Source organism: Artemia sp. Qi Xiang Cuo, chromosome 7 (assembly GCF_049724085.1).
Source record: "Artemia sp. Qi Xiang Cuo chromosome 7, ASM4972408v1, whole genome shotgun sequence".
Classification (NCBI taxonomy): domain Eukaryota; kingdom Metazoa; phylum Arthropoda; class Branchiopoda; order Anostraca; family Artemiidae; genus Artemia; species Artemia sp. Qi Xiang Cuo.
Genome location: NC_142800.1, coordinates 67276167 through 67291148, shown reverse-complemented (window position 1 = coordinate 67291148; position 14982 = coordinate 67276167). Strand labels below are relative to the sequence as shown.

Here is a 14982-nt window from a genome sequence, read left to right as displayed (position 1 = left end):
TTAGAGTTTTTAGCTTAGAGTCTTAGCTTAGAGTTTTTGTTGAAGTTCTAGTTTAGTTTAGTTTTAGTTAATAGTTTAGAGTTTTAGCTTAGAGTCGTAGCTTAGAGTTTTTGTTAGAGTTCTAGTTTATTTTAATTTTATTTTAGAGTTTAGAGTTTTAGCTTAGTCTTAGCTTAGAGTTTTTTTGTTAGAGTTCTAGTCTAGTTTAATTTTAGTTAAGAGTTTGATTTTTTTACCTTTGAGTTTCAGTTAGAGTTTTAGTTTAGTTTTAGTTAAGAGTTTGGTGTTTTACCTTAGAGTCTTAGCTTAGAGTTTTAATTTGAGTTCTAGTTTAGTTTATTTTTAGTTAAGATTTTAGAATTTTAGCTTAGAGTTTTTTTTGTTAGATTTATAGTTTATTTTAATTTTATATAATAGTTTGATTTTTTAAATATGAGTTTAAGTTATAGTTATCGTTTAGTTTTAGTTAAGATTTTAGATTTTTTATCCTTGAGTTTTTATTGAAGTTCTAGTTTATTTTAGTTTTAGTTAATAGTTTAGAGTTTTAGCTTACAGTCTTAGCTTAGAGTTTTTGTTAGAGTTCTAGTTTAGTTTAATTTTAGTTAAGAGTTTGATGTTTTACCTTTGAGTTTCAGTTAGAGTTCTAGTTTAGTTTAGTTTTAGTTAAGAATTTAGAGTTTCTAGCTTAGAGTCTTAGCTTAGAGTTTTTGTTTGTGTGTGTGTGTAAGTTTTTGTGTGTGTGCGAGTTTTTTTGTGTGTGCACATATCAATTCTATTTTCCTAAAATAATATAAAATTTTCGTGTGTGTGTGTGTGTGTGTAAGTTTTTGTGTGTGTTTAAGTTTTTGTGTGTGTTTAAGTTTTTGTTTGTGTGTAAGTTTTTGTGTGTGTGTAAGTTTTTTTGTGCGTGTGTAAGTTTTTGTGTGTGTGTGTAAGTTTTTGTGTGTATATATGTTTTATTTGTTAATTTTTTTGTTTTGTTTATTTTTTTTTTTTTTTTTTTTTTTTTTTTTTTAATTTTTCTTGTGTTTGTTTTATTTTGTTTGTGTGTGTTATTTTTTTTTTTGTGTGTTTTTTTTTTTTGTGTTTTTTTTTTTTTTTTGTGTGTGTGTAATTTTGGTTTGTTTTTTTTTTTTTTTTGTTGTTTTTTTTTTTTTTTTTTTTGTGTTATTTTGTATGTTTTTTTATTTTTTCGTGTGTGTGTGTAAGTTTTTATGTATGTGTAAGTTTTTGTGTGTGTGTAAGTGTGTGAGTAATAAGTTTTTGTGTGTGTTTAAGTTTTTGTTTGTGTTTAAGTTTTTGTGTGTGTAATTTTTTGTGTGTGTGTGTAAGTTTTTTTGTGCGTGTGTAAGTTTTTGTGTGTGTGTTTAAGTTTTTTGTGTGTGTTAGTTTTATTTGTGTATTTACGTTTTTGTTTGTTTGTATGTTTGTTGTAATTTTTATTTTTTTTTTTATTTTGTTTTTTTTTTATATATATTTTGAATTTTTATTGTAAATTTTTTTTTTTATTTTTATGTTGGTATTTAATTTTTATTTTTTTTATTTTTTTGTTTTTTTTTTTTTGTTATTTTTGTTATTTTTTTATTTTTGTTTGTTTTTTTTTTTTTTTTTTTGGTATATATTGTGTGTGTGTAAGTTTTTTTTTTGTGTGTGTGTAAGTTTTTGTGTGTGTGTATTTATTTTTGTGTGTGTGTAAGTTTTTGTGTGTGTGTGTAAGTTTTTGTGTGTGTGTAATTTTGTGTGTGAGTGTAATTTTTTATGTGTGTGTCAGTTTTATTGTGTGTGTAAGTTTTTATGTGTGTGTAAGTTTTTGTTTGTGAGTAAGTTTTTGTGTGTGTGTGTAAGTTTGTTTGTGTGTGTTTATTTGTTTTTGTGTGTTTGTTAGTTTTTGGCAGTGTTTTAGTTTCTGTTTGTGTGTGTAAGATTTTGTGTGTGTGTAATTGTTTTTGTGTGTTTTAGTTTTTTGTGTGTGTGTATGTTTTTGTTTGTGTGTATTTTTGTTTTTGTTTGTAAGTTTTTGTGTGTGAAAGTTTTTTTGGGTGTGTAAGTTTTTGTGTGTGTGTATGTTTTTGTGTGTGTGTGTAAGTTTTTGTGTGTGTTTAAGTTTTTGTGTGTGTGTGAGTTTATGTGTGTGTGTTAGTTTTTGTGTGTGTGTATGTGTTTGTGTGTGTGTGTTTATGTGTATGTTTTTGTGTGTGTGTGTATGTTTTTGGGTTTGCTTATGGTTTTGTGTGTGTGTATTCTTTTGTGTGTGTGTAAGAGTTTGTGTGTGTGTGTATTTTTTTGTGAGTTTGAATGTTGTTGTGTGTGTGTATTTTTTTGTGTGTGTGTGTGTGTAAGATTTTTTGTGTTTTTTTAATATCTAGTTGTTGTTTAAGTTTTTGTGTGTGTGTATGATTTTGCGTTCTCTTAAGTTTTTTTTTGTGTGTGTATTAGGTTGTGTGTGTGTATGTTTTTGTGTGTGTGTGTATGTTTTTGTTTGTGTGTATGATGTTGTGTGTGTGTATGTTTTTGTGTGTGTGTAAGTTTTTTTGTGTGTGTATGTTTTTGTGTGTGTGTAATTTTTTGTGTGTGTGTAAGATTTTGTGTGTGTGTATGTGTTTTTGTGTGTGTGTATGTTTATTTTTGCGTGAATGATTTTTTTTTTCTGTTAGTTTTTGTGTGCGTGTCCTTTTTTTTATGTGTGTAAGTTTTTGTGTGTGTGTAAGTATTTTTGTGTGTGTAAGTTTTTGTGTGTATGTGTGTAAGCTTTTGTGTGTGTGTGAGTTTTTGTGTGTGTACCCATATCAATTCTATTTTCCTAAAATAATATAAAAAATTTCCACTTCAATTCAGATTTTTCTCAAACAGATGAAAGAATTTAAAATACTGTTCTAAATTTTTCATAGAAGATAGAAAAGTTCAAGTTCTCTTCTGAATTTTACCAAAGAACATAATTCAATTCTAATTTCTCCAGAGAAAATATAAATCTTCCACTTCAGTTTTAAGTTCACCAAGACATGAAAAATTTAAAGTTCACTTCTAAATTTTTCAGTAGAAGATAGGAAAAGTTATAATATGATTCTGATTATTTTCCATGAAGATAAAAATTTTCACTTTAATTCTAAATTTTCTTAAATTCATTTCCGACCTTTCTCAAAGAGATGAAAAAATTTAAAGTTCTGTTCCAAATATTTTCCCGGAAGAAGAGAAGTTCAACTTCGATTCTGAATTTTCTCAATGAAAATGAAATAAGTTATAGATCAATTCTATTTTCCCAAAATAATATGAAAAGTTTCCACTTCAGTTCAGAATTTTTCTCAAAGAGATGAAAAAATTTAAAATACTGTTCCAAATTATTCATAGAAGATAGAAAAGTTCAAGTTCTCTTTTGAATTTTACCAAAGAACACAATTCAATTCTAATTTCTATAAAGAAAATAAAAAGCTTACACAGATTATTTTCCATGAAGATAAAAAGTTTCACTTTAATTCTAACTTTTCTTAAATTCAATTCCGACATTTCTCAAAGAGATGAAAAAATTTAAAGTTCTGTTCCAAATATTTTCCCGGAAGAAGAAAATTTAAACTTCGATTCTGGATTTTCTCAATGAAAATGAAATAAGTTATTGATCAATTACATTTTCATAAAATAATATAAAATTTTACACTTCAATTCAGATTTTTCTCAAAGAGATGATAAAATTAAAAATACAGTTCCAAATTTTTCTTACAAGATAGAAAAGTTCAAGTTCTCTTCTGAATTTTACCAAAGAACATAATTCAATTCTAATTTCTCCAGAGAAAATAAAAAGCTTCCACTTCAGTTTTAAGTTGACCAAGACATAAAAAATTTAAATTTCAGTTCTAAATTTTTCCGTATAAGATAGGAAAAGTTATACTATTATTGTGATTATTTTCCGTGAAGATGAAAAGTTTCACTTTAATTCTAAATTTTCTTAAATTCATTTCCGACTTTTCACATAGAGATGAAAAAATTTAAAGTTATGTTCCAAATTTTTCATTGAAGATAGGAAAAGTTATACTTTGATCGTGAATATTCAAGTTCTCTTCTGAATTTTACAAATCAACACAATTCAATTATAATTTCTCCAGAAAAAATAAAAAGCTTCCACTTCAGTTTTAAGTTCACCAATACATAACAAATTTAAAGTTAAGTTATAAATATTTCTGTATAAGATATGAAAAGTTATACTATGATTGTGATTATTTTTTATGAAGATAAAAAGTTTCACTTTAATTCTAAATTTTCTTAAATTCAATTCCGACTTTTCGCAATGAGATGAAAAAATTTAAAGTTCTGTTCCAAATATTTTCTCGGAAGAAGAAAAGCTCAACTTCGATTCTGAATTTTCTCAATGAAAATGAAATAAGTTATTGATCAATTCTATTTTCCCAAAATAAGATAAAAAGTTTCCACTTCAGTTCAGATTTTTCTCAAAGAGATGAAAAAATTTTAAATACTGTTCCAAATTTTTCATAGAAGATAGAAAAGTTCAAGTTCTCTTCTGAATTTTACCATAGAACAAAATTCAATTCTAATTTCTCCAGAGAAAATAAAAGCTTCCACAGATTATTTTCCATGAAGATAAAAAAAAATTTCCATAGAAGATAGGAAAAGTTATACAATGATTGTGATTATTTTCTATGAAGATAAAAAGTTTCACTTCAATTTTAAATTTTCTCAAAGAAGTGAAGAAAAGTTCAACTTCGATTCTGAATTTTCGCATTGAAAATAAAATAAGTTATTGATCAATTCTATTTCCCCAAAATAATAAAAAAAATTTCCACTTCAGTTCAGATTTTTCTCAAACAGATGAAAAAATTTTAAATACAGTTCCAAATTTTTTCATAGAAGAAAGAAAAGTTCAAGTTCTCTTCTGAATTTTACCAAAGAACATAATTCAATTCTAATTTCTCCAGAGAAAATAAAAAGCTTCCACGTCAGTTTTAAGTTCACCAAGACATAAAAAATTTAAAGTTCAGTTCTAAATTTTTCCATAGAAGATAAGAAAAGTTATACTATGATTTTGATTATTTTCATGAAGATAAAAAGTTTCACTTTAATTCTAAATCTTTTTAAATTCAATTCCGACCTTTCTCAAAGAGATGAAAAAATTTAAAGTTCTGTTCCAAATATTTTTCCGGAAGAAGAAAGTTCAATTTCGATTCTGAATTTTTCAATGAAAATGAAATAAGTTATTGATCAATTCTATTTTCCTAAAATAATATAAAATTTTCCACTTTCAATTCAGATTTTCTCAAAGAGATAAAAAAATTTAAAACATTGTACCAAATTTTTCATAGAAGATAGGAAAAGTTATACTTTGATTGTGAATATTCTCCATGAAGATATGGAGCTCCACTTTAATTCTGAGTTTTCTCGAAGAAGTGCAAAATGTACAAGTTCTCTTCTGAATTTTCTTAGAGAAGAGAAAAAAGTTAGCTCAATTCTGAAATTTACCATTGAAAATGAAAAGCTTCCATTTCAGTTCCTAATTTCTAAAAGTCAAAAAAAATTTTAAGTTCAATGCAAAATTTTTCCTTAGAAGATAGGAATGGCTATACTATGTTTGTGATTATTTACCATGAAGATAAAAAGTTTCACTTTATTTCTAATTTTTCTTAAATTCATTTCATTAATCTAACCACAAAAAACAATAGGTTAGGTTAGGTATAAATAAATATTAATAAATAATTTGAAACATTTCTACATGTTTAAGTTAGGTTAGGTTAGGTAAACTTATCACGAGCGCTCATGATAAGCTAACCTAACCTAACTTAAACATGGTAAAAAGATTAAATTAGGGTAGGTTAGGCTAGATTAAGTTAGGTTAGGTTAAGTTAGGTTAGGTTCGGTTATGCTTCGTGCGCGCGCGGACGTAGGCTAACCTAACCTAACCTAACTTAACCTAACCTAACTTAACCTAACCTAACTTAATCTAGCCTAACCTAACCTAATTTAATCTTTTTACCATGTTTAAGTTAGGTTAGGTTAGCTTATCATGAGCGCTCGTGATAAGTTTACCTAACCTAACCTAACTTAAACATGGAGAAATGTTTCTAATTATTTATTAATATTTATTTATACCTAACCTAACCTAACCTATTATTTTTGGTGGTTAGATGAATGAATCGAATTAAAGAAAAATTAGAAATAAATTTAAATTTTTTATCTTCGTGTTAAATAATCGAAATCATAGTATAGCCTTTCCTATTTTATAAGGAAAATTTTACAATTGAACTTTATATTTCTTATGTCATTGAGGACTTTGGAACTGAAAAGGAAGCTTTTTTATTTTCAATGGTAAATTTCAGAATTGAGCTAACTTTTTTTTCTCTCTCTAAGAAAATTCAGAAGAGAACTTGTACATTTTGCACTTCTTCGAGAAAACTCAGAATTAAAGTGGAGCTCCATATCTTCATGGAGAATATTCACAATCAAAGTATAACTTTTCCTATCTTCTATGAAAAATTTGGTACAATGTTTTAAATTTTTTTATCTCTTTGAGAAAAATCTGAATTGAAGTGGAAAATTTTATATTATTTTAGGAAAATAGAATTGATCAATAACTTATTTCATTTTCATTGAGAAAATTCAGAGTCGAAATTGAACTTTTCTTCTCCCGGGAAAATATTTGGACCAGAAGTTTAAATTTTTTCATCTCCTTAAGAAAGGTCGAAATTGAATTTAAGAAAATTTAGAATTAAAGTGAAAATTTTTATCTTCATAAAAATAATCAAAATCATAGTATAACTTTTATGATCTTCTATGGTAAAATTTATAACTGAACTTTAAATTTTTTATGTAGTGGTGAACTTAAAACTGACGTGTAAGCTTTTTATTTTCTCTGGAGAAATTAGAATTTAATTATGTTCTTTGGTAAAATTCAGAAGAGAACTTGAACTTTTATATCTTCTATTAAAAAATTTTGAAATGTATTTAAAATTTTTTAATCTGTTTTAGAAAAATCTGAACTGAAGTGGAAAATTTTTATATTATTTTGGGGAAATAGAATTGATCAATAACTTATTTCATTTTCAACGCGAAAATTCAGAATCGAAGTTGAACTTTTCTTCACTTCTTTGAGAAAATTTAAAATTGAAGTGAAACTTTTTATCTTCATAGAAAATAATCACAATCATAGTATAACTTTTCCTATCTTCTATGGAAATTTTTTTATCTTCATGGAAAATAATCTGTGGAAGCTTTTTATTTTTTCTGGAGAAATTAGAATTGAATTGTGTTCTTTGGTAAAATTCTGAAGAGAACTTGAACTTTTCTATCTTCTATGAAAAATTTGGAACAGTATTTAAAATTTTTACATCTCTGAGAAAAATCTGAACTGAAGTGGAAACTTTTTATATTATTTTGGGAAAATAGAATTGAATAACTTATTTCATTTTCATTGAGAAAATTCAGAATCGAAGTTGAACTTTTCTTCTTCCGGGAAAATATTTGGAACAGAACTTTAAACTTTTTCATCTCATTGAGAAAAGTCGGAATTGAATTTAAGAAAATTTAGAATTAAAGTGAAACTTTTTATCTTCATAGAAAATAATCACAATCATAGTATAACTTTTCATATCTTCTACGGAAAAATTTATAACTGAAATTTAAATTTTTTATTTATTGGTGAACTTAAAAATGAAGTGGAAGCTTTTTATTTTCTATGGAGAAATTAGAATTGAATTATGTTCTTTGGTAAAATTCAGAAGAGAACTTGAATATTCACGATCAAAGTATAACTTTTCCTATCTCCAATGAAAAATTTGGAACAGAACTTTAAATTTTTTCATCTCTATGTGAAAAGTCAGAACTGAATTTAAGAAAATTTAGAATTAAAGTGAAACTTTTCATCTTCACGGAAAATAATCACAATCATAGTATAACTTTTCCTATCTTCTACGGAAAAATTTAGAACTGAAATTTAAATTTTTTATGTCTTGGTCAACTTAAAACGGAAGTGGAAGCTTTTTATTTTCTCTGGAGATATTAGAATTGAATTATGTTCTTTGGTAAAATTCAGATGAGAACTTGAACTTTTCTATCTTGTAATAAAAATTTGGAACAGTATTTTAAATTTTTTCATCTCTTTGAGAAAAATCTGAATTGAAGTGTAAAATTTTATATTATTTTAGGAAAATAGAATTGATCAATAACTTATTTCATTTTCATTGAGAAAATTCAGAATCGAAGTTTAACTTTTCTTCTTCCGGGAAAATATTTGGAACATAACTTGAAATTTTTTCATCTCTTTGAGAAAGGTCTGAATTGAATTTAAGAAAATTTAGAATTAAATTGAAACTTTTTATCTTCATGGAAAATAATCTGTGGAAGCTCTTTATTTTCTATGGAAAAATTAGAAGTGAAATGTATTCTTTGGTAAAATTCAGAAGAGAACTTGAACTTTTCTATCCTCTAAGAAAAATTTTGAAGAGCATTTTAAATTTTTTCATCTCTTTGAGAAAAATCTGAACTGAAGTGGAAACTTTTTATATTATTTTGGGAAAATATAATTGATCAATAAATTATTTCATTTTCATTGAGAAAATTCAGAATCGAAGTTGAACTTCTCTTCTTCCGGGAAAATATTTGGAACAGAACTTAAAATTTCTTTATATCTTTGAGAAAGGTCGGAAATGAATTTAAGAAAATTTAGAATTAAAGTGAAACTTTTTATCTTCATGGAAAATAATCACAATCATATTATAACTTTTCCTATCTTCTACTGAAAAATTTAGAAGTGAACTTTAAATTTTTCATGTCTTGGTGAACTTAAAACTGAAGTGGAAGCTTTTTATTTTCTCTGGAGAAATTAGAATTGAATTATGTTCTTTGGTAAAATTCAGAAGAGAACTTGAACTTTTCTATCTTCTATGAAAAATTTAGAACAGTATTTTAAATTCTTTCATCTGTTTGAGAAAAATCTGAATTGAAGTGGAAATTTTTATATTATCTTAGGAAAATAGAATTGATATGGGTACACACACAAAAACTCACACACACACAAAAGCTTACAAACACACACACTAAAACTTACACACAAAAAAAAACTTACACACAAACAAAAACTTACACACATACAAAAACTTACACACACACAAAAACTTACACACACACAAAAACTTACACACACACATAAACTTACACTCACACACAAAAACTTAAACACAAACAAAAACTTACAAACAAAAAAAAACTTAAAAAAACAAAAAAACTTAAACACAAAAAAAAAACTTACACACACACACAAAAAATAACACACACACAAAAACTTAAACAAACACAAAAAATAACACACACACAAAAAAACTAACACACACACAAAAACTGACACACATAAAAAAAAACTTACACACACACAAAAAATAAAACAAACAAAAAAACTAACACACACACAAAAAATTACACACACAAACAAAAAATAACACACACACACACAAAAACTAACACACACACAAAAACTTACAAATACACAAAAACATACACACACACATAAAATTACACACACACACAAAAACTTACACCCATAAAAGAAATTACACACACACAAAAACTAACACGAACACAAACACTTACACACACACACACAAAATCTAACACACACACACAAAAAAACTAACACACAAACAAAAACTCACACACACAAATAAACTATCTCACACACAAAAAAACTCACACACAAAAAAAAACTAAAAAACAAAAAAAATAGTAAACCCACAAAAATTCTTACACACACACAAAAACTTAAACACACAAAAACTTAAAAACAAAAAAAAACCTACACACACACAAAAACTTACACACACACAAAAAACTTACACACACACAAAAACTTACACACACACAAAAACTAACACACACACACAGAAAATAAAAAACACACAAAAAATAAAACAAAAACAAAAAAAATTAAAAAAACACAAACATAATAAAAAAAACAAAAATAAAATTACTCATAAACAAAAACTTACACACACACAAAAACTTACACACACACGAAAACTTACACACACATAAAAACTTACACTCACACAAAAACTTAAACACACACAAAAACTTACACACACAAACAAAAAATTACACACACAAAAAAATAATAAAACAAACACTAAAAATTAAACACACAAAATAAATAACACACACAAAAAAACTAACACAAAAAAAAAAAATTACACACACAAAAAAACTTACAAAAAAAAAAAAAAATAACACCCCAAAAAAACATACAGACAAACAAAAAAATTAAACACACAAAAAAAATTACACAGGCAAAAAAAAAATAAAACACACACACAAACTTACACAAAAAAAAACAAAAACACACACAACATACAAAAAAAAAATTACACACACAAAAAAACTTACACACACACAAAAACTTAAACACACACAAAAACTTAAACACACACAAAAACTTATTAGACACACACTTACACACACACAAAAACTTACAAACAAATAAAAAATTAAAAAAAACCAAGAAAAATTAAAATAAAATAAAAAATTAAAATAAAATAAAATAAAAAGAAAACACAAAAAATTAAAAACAAAACAACAAAATTAAACACACAAAAAATAATAAGAAAACAAAAAAACAAACACAAACACAAAAAAAACTTATACACACACAAAAACTTACACACACACACAAAAACTTACACACACAAAAAAACTTACATACACACAAAAAATTACATACACACAAAAAACTTACACACACAAAAAACTTACATAAACAAAAAAAACTTACACACACACACAAAAACTTACACACGCACAAAAAAACCTAAAACACACATAAAAAAAAACAAACAAACAAACTTACACAAAAACTAAAAAAAAAAAAAACAAACAAAAGTATTACACACATATAAAAACTAGAAAATATTATGTTATCTTAGTAAAATAGAATTGATATGTGCAAACACAAAAAAAACTCGCACACACAAAAAAACTTACACACACATACGCACAAAACTCTAAGCTATTACTCTAAGCTAGAAACTCTAAATTCTTAACTAAAACTAAACTAAACTAGAACTCTAACTGAAACTCAAAGGTAAAACATCAAACTCTTAACTAAAATTAAACTAAACTAGAACTCTGACAAAAACTCTAAGCTAAGACTCTAAGCTAAAACTCTAAACTATTAACTAAAACTAAACTAAACTAGAACTTCAATAAAAACTCTAGGCTAAAAACTCTAAACTCTTAACTAAAACTAAACTAGAACTCTAACTGAAACTCAGAGGTAAAAAATCAAACTCTTAGCTAAAATTAAACTAAACTAGAACTCTAACAAAAAAACTCTAAGCTAAAATTCTAAAATCTTAACTAAAACTAAACTAAACTAGAACTCAAATTAAAACTCTAAGCTAAGACTATAAGGTAAAACACCAAACTCTTAACTAAAACTAAACTAAAACTCTAACTGAAACTCAAAGGTAAAAAAATCAAACTCTTAACTAAAATTAAACTAAACTAGAACTCTAACAAAAAAACTCTAAGATAAGTCTAAGCTAAAAACTCTAAACTCTTAACTAAAACTAAAATAAACTAGAACTCTAACAAAAACTCTAAGCTACGACTCTAAGCTAAAACTCTAAACTATTTACTAAAACTAAACTAAACTAGAACTTCAACAAAAACTCTAAGCTAAGACTCTAAGCTAAAAACTCTAAACTCTTAACTAAAACTAAACTAAACTAGAACTCTAACTGAAACTCAAAGGTAAAACATCAAACTCTTAACTAGAATTAAACTAAACTAGAACTCTAACAAAAACTCTAAGCTAAGACTCTAAGCTAAAACTCTAAACTATTAACTAAAACTAAACTAAACTAGAACTTCAACAAAAACTCTAAGCTAAAAACTCTAAACTCTTAACTAAAACTAAACAAGAACTCTAACTGAAACTCAAAGGTAAAACATCAAACTCTTAACTAAAATTAAAGTAAACTAGAACTCTAACAAAAAGCGGCGCACCCCTGCGGCGCACCCCTGCGGCGCATCTCTGCGACACATCCCTGCGGCGCATTCCTGCGGCGCATCCATGCGGCGCTTCCCCCGACCCGTTGCGCATCCCCTGCGGCGCATCCCCATGTGGCGCATTCCTGGCCCGCGGCGCTTCTCGGGCCCGGGGGACCTTGGAGGACCGGGGGGAGGACCTCTGGGGTCCGGGGGGGGCCCTTTGGGGGTCGGGGGGTCCATTGAGGACCAGAGTAGGGCCTTTGAGGGTCTGAGGAGGGCGTTTGGGGGGCTGGGGCTCTTTGGGAGCTTGGGGGACCTTTGAGTACCGGGGGCTTCCTTCGGGGTTGGGGTGGGGGATCGGAACCCTTTGGGGTTGGGGTAGAGGACCTCACAACACTGTTCAAATGGAACTTGTGTATTATAACGATCACACTCAAAACCTCTTCTAAAATCTTCTTTTAAATCATCTTTTAAATCATCGTCTCTAACGGTTTCGCCGAAATAATTCCATAAGCTGTCTAAAACCGTTTCGCCCAAATAATCCCCTAAACGTAATTCAGCGTGTTCCTTTTGTTTTTGGCATCTCTGCGCTAATGCATTTCAAATTAATAAAAATCTGATTCCCGCGCTAAAACAATTCATCGCTAAGATGTTTCATGGAGAATTGTTTCTATGGCGTTTGGTTATTAATATCCTTTGGAGTTCGACCAAAAGAGTTGTTTCCGAGGCAAAGACATTAATGACTTGGATCTATTCCTGGAGCAGTACCTGTCAGACATTACTAAACTTTGCCGGGAAACAATTTGATTAATGACTGACAGCAAAGTGAGAAAAATACTGTTTTTCCATTCTCACTGACAAAAACCATGAAACATACATAAATTGCTGTTGACATCCATAAATGTGAGAAAATTCCTGTTTTTCCAAGTGAGAAAATTCCTGTTTTTTCATTCTCAGTGAGAAAACCATAAACCACGTGTTCTCCCTAGGGACTATGCCCATATATGGGGTGCAAAAAAGTTATAGGTGGCAGCAGGGGTGCGTGACACGATCAATTGAGGCCCTTCTACTGGTAACCACGACTTATGTCTTGCTTTCTCTTTTCCGTCTCAATTTTAAGCGTGGAGTTGTTATGGGTAATTATTCAATTTGGAGGTAGGGCTGACCTCCTGGTATTATTCAAAAGACAATCAGAAATTGAATAAAAGAAAAAACATTTTTTATCAGCTGAAAGTAAAAAGCAACATTAAAACTTCAAAGGAACAAAAATTATTACGTATATGAAGGGGATTGCCCCCTCCTCAACACCTTGCTCTTTACGCTAAAGTTAGAATTTTGTCCCAATTCTTTAAGAACCGCTCCTGAAACACAAGGGGTCGTTTAATTAGAACAATAAGAAGCTTTTTTAAAAGTACAAAAAAACTTAAGTGTAAGGAGCGGGGTATTTAGGAGGGGGCAATCACCTTCATATACGTAATAATTTCTTTTCGTTTTAAGTTTTAATGTTGCTCCTTACTATCAGTCGAAAAAACTTGTTTTTTATTTAATTGCAGATATGAGCTTTTAACCTCTACAGTATGGCTCACTGATACACTGAATTAGAGGGTGTTATTTTCATTAAGATTCTTTGACTTTAGTGGGGTTCCCCACCCATTTTTTTGAAAATCCTGGAAATTTTCTTAGGTCCATTGACTTTGCTGGGTAAACTGAATGAATATTGTACATCTGGAAAGAAACAGTTCGTGGTAGCGAACTGTAAGTAAGTAGCGATGCGGCTCAATAGTAACCGAAACTCTAAGACGAATCGAGTTTTGATGATAATTCAAAATATATAAAATTTATCAAGTTTAATGTTACCCATCGAAAGCTACGAGCTTGAAAACTAATTTTTGAAAAGGGGAGAAATACTCCGCCAAAATAAAGTGATCTTAATGAAAATCCCACCATCAGATTTAGCATATCAGAGAACCCTGCTGTAGAGGTTTCAAGCTCGTATATATAAATATGTGGAATTTTGCTTTTCTTTTTTTGCCAGAAGAAAGATTAAGGATGTGTGTTTATTTATTTTTTTTCCAGATAGATTCGTATCGTCCAGTGATCCTAAAAGATAGGAGGGGGCTCATTTGATATGAAATCAAAACTTCTAGTGCCTTTTTAACCGACAAAAATATTGGAGGACAGCTTGTCCCCTACCACGACCCTTTCTTCCCCAAAACCACCCGATCAATTTTGTTAGATAACCATTTTGTTCAGCATAGTCTAAAGATCCAATAACTATGTCTTTGAGGATGACTTTACACACACCCCCCCCCTCCCAGACCCCAGAGAAAGGGCTGCAAGCTATGAACTTCGCCAACTGTTTAAATCTAGTATTTACATATCGGAAGGGGGTACATGGGAGTTTCTTTCCAAGAAAAAATTTTTCCTAGGGGAAGGGAATCTTCCATGGAGGGGGAGCCAGATTTCCCGGCAATACTATAAAAACGATCAGAAAAATTAAATAGATAAACAAGTTTTTACAACTAAAAGTAAGGAGCAACATTAACCCTTAAAACGATCCGATTTTTTACGTATAAGAAGGGGGTTGCCACCTCCTAAATACCTCGCTCTTTACACTAATTTTTTTTTATAATATTTAAAAAAGCTGATCATTCTATTTAAACGGCCCTTGTGTCTCAGGATTCATTCTTAAATAATTGGAACAAAAATCAAAATTTAGCGTAAAGAGCGAGGTATTGAGGAGGGGCAGCCCTCCTATATACGTAAAAGTGTCTTCAGGCTGAACCGTCTACAAGAAATTAAACAGAAGGGGGGGGATTTTAGCAAGGATGGAATCATCCACAAGGAATTTACGGTTAGGGTGTATTTTCCTGGGAGAAATTTTCCACGGGGGAGTTTCCCATGAGAGGGAGGGAATTTTTCACGGAGAGTGAGCGAGATTTACCGGCATTACTTGAAGAACGATCAGAATTAAATAAATAAACAAGTTTTTTCAACTGAAAGCAA

At 28.7% G+C, this 14982-nt stretch overlaps 1 protein-coding gene across 1 annotated transcript in view; it reads left to right on the top strand.

Moving 5' to 3' along the window:
- The window catches only part of LOC148950625 (lithocholate 6-beta-hydroxylase-like), a 45116-nt gene that overhangs the window by 12070 nt on the left and 18064 nt on the right, over positions 1-14982 (top strand). The window lies entirely within an intron of this gene.